At 53.7% G+C, this 2,253-nt stretch overlaps 1 pseudogene; it reads left to right on the top strand.

The window, feature by feature from the left end:
* Positions 1-374: 374 nt before the first annotated feature.
* Positions 375-1,435, top strand: LOC113941454 (annotated as a pseudogene).
* The last annotated feature ends 818 nt before the right edge of the window (positions 1,436-2,253 follow it).

The following is a 2,253-nucleotide window of genomic DNA, read 5'->3' as shown; positions in this document are numbered from 1 at the left end:
GCCTTCTGCTGTCCTGGTTTTTCTCAGAAACTGGGAGTGCAGATGCTGACAAGCCCTTTTGCACTGGGAGCAGTTTCATCTGACACAGTTGAACACCAGGACGGGCCCCTGTGCCCACCATGCCCATCACCTCAGCAGTGCAGAGCAGGGCTGAGCCCTCACAGCCAGTGGGCAGAGGGTCTGCTCCTTATGGAAGATGTAGTGAGCCCCGAGCAGGGCTCCAGCCCTGGAGCTGAAGGAGAGACTCCTAGTAAAGGAAAACCAATGGAAGAGTGAGAGAGGAGTGTTGGAAAGCAGCTTTGATTTTTCTTAGAATGTTCTACCCTAACTTGTCACTGTTATTTCCGACATGAACAGCTCCCCATGGCCAGAGGCAGCAAATGCCCAACAGCAGCTCCCTCACCCAGTTCCTCCTCCTGGCATTTTCAGACAGGAGGGAGCTGCAGCTCCTGCACTTCTGGCTCTTCCTGGCCATCTCCCTGGCTGCCCTCCTGGCCAACGGCCTCATCCTCAGCGCCGTAGCCTGTGACCACCACCTGCACACCCTCATGGGCTTCTTCCTGCTCCACCTCTCCCTCACAGACCTGGGCTGCATCTGCACTACTGTCCCCAAAGCCATGCACAATTCCCTCCAGAACACCACAACCATCTCCTACATGGGATGTGCTGCACAGACCTTTTTCTTTTTCTTCTTCCTTGGAGCAGAGTATTCCATCCTCACCATCATGTGCTACGACCGCTACGTTGCCATCTGCAAACCCCTGCACTACGGGACCCTCCTGGGCAGCAGAGCTTGTGCCCACATGGCAGCAGCTGCCTGGGCCACTGGCTTTCTCTATTCTCTGCTGCACACAGTCAATACATTTTCCTTGCCCCTGTGCCAGGGCAATGCCCTGGACCAGTTCTTCTGTGAAATCCCACACATCCTCAAGCTCTCCTGCTCACACTCAGGCTACCTCAGGGAACTTGGGCTCATTGGGGTTAGTGTCTGTTTAGGATTTGGTTGTTTCATTTTCACTGTTTTCTCCTATGTGCAGATCTTCAGGGCTGTGCTGAGGATCCCCTCTCAGCAGGGAAGGCACAAAGCCTTTTCCACGTGCCTCCCTCACCTGGCCGTGGTCTCCCTCTTTGCCAGCACTGGCATATTTGCCTACCTGAAGCCCTCCTCCATCTCCTCCCCATCCCTGGATCTGGTGGTGTCAGTTCTATACTCGGTGGTGCCTCCAGCACTGAACCCCTTCATCTACAGCCTCAGGAACCAGGAGCTCAAGGATGCCCTGAGAAAAATGATGACTGGATGCTTTTCAGGAGCAATAAATTGCCGAGTTTCTGCTATGTAGCATTCAGAACCGAACTCACTAATGGCCCAGCTTTCCTGCTCAGGTTTTCCATGGAGTTCATCAGGTCCTTCTTGAAAGAATTTTCTTTGCAATGATATATTATTATGCATCTGCCTTCTAATTTAGTGTCTACTCATTGAATTTGACCCCAAGATGTATAAAGGATGAATTGTGCTCAGAGTATTTAAACAAAATAAATGAATCTGTCGTGCCTTCTTTGTCCAAGATCCTGTTTCTTAGATGTTCCTAAAAGACAGCACACTGCAGGACAGGGTGTATTTGCAAAGGGGAAGGGGACAATAATCCCAGCCCAGCAGCACTGTCAGGGAGCCGAAGGGCTTGGTCTTTGCAGAGCTGCTCTCTTGCCACTTCCACACTGTCCTCCTGAGCCCCTTTCTCACTGTAAGGCCTGAGTGCTCTCTGAGCACAGTCCTGGGGGCTGGAAACCCTTGGAGCACAGGCAGGGACAGGCCCTGGCAACTTGTGAAGTAGAGCTGGGTTCCCTTCCAGCATCTCCAGGATGCTGTGGGATCTTCTGAGGGCAAGGCATGGACTGGGTCACTTCTTCTGTGACCTTGCTGCAGGACTGGAACTCTCCTGCAGTGACACCATGACACTCCTGCTCTCTGCTTTTCAGGTTTCATTTTCAGATCCAGTCTTCCCTTCCTGTTCGCAGGGACATCCTGGGAGTGCTTCAGAGCTGCCATCCTGGGGCAGCTCCTGCCCAGTGTGGGCAGGCACAAGGTCTCTCCCCCTGTTCCTCTCACCTCCCCAGTGCCACTGTTTTCTGCAGCCTCCTCCTCCTTGCCCAGCACAGCCCTCCTGGCACAGTTGGACACAGCCCTTGTTCTACCCCCTCCTCAGGCACCTGCCCAACCCCCTCAGCTCCAGCCTGAGGGCCAGAAACCTTCAG

The sequence above is a fragment of the Corapipo altera genome, unplaced genomic scaffold (genome assembly GCF_003945725.1).
Source record: "Corapipo altera isolate COAL_440 unplaced genomic scaffold, ASM394572v1 48084, whole genome shotgun sequence".
Taxonomy (NCBI): Eukaryota; Metazoa; Chordata; class Aves; order Passeriformes; family Pipridae; genus Corapipo; species Corapipo altera.
Note: the sequence above shows the minus strand (reverse complement) of the source record. Positions and strands in the feature narration are given on the sequence as shown.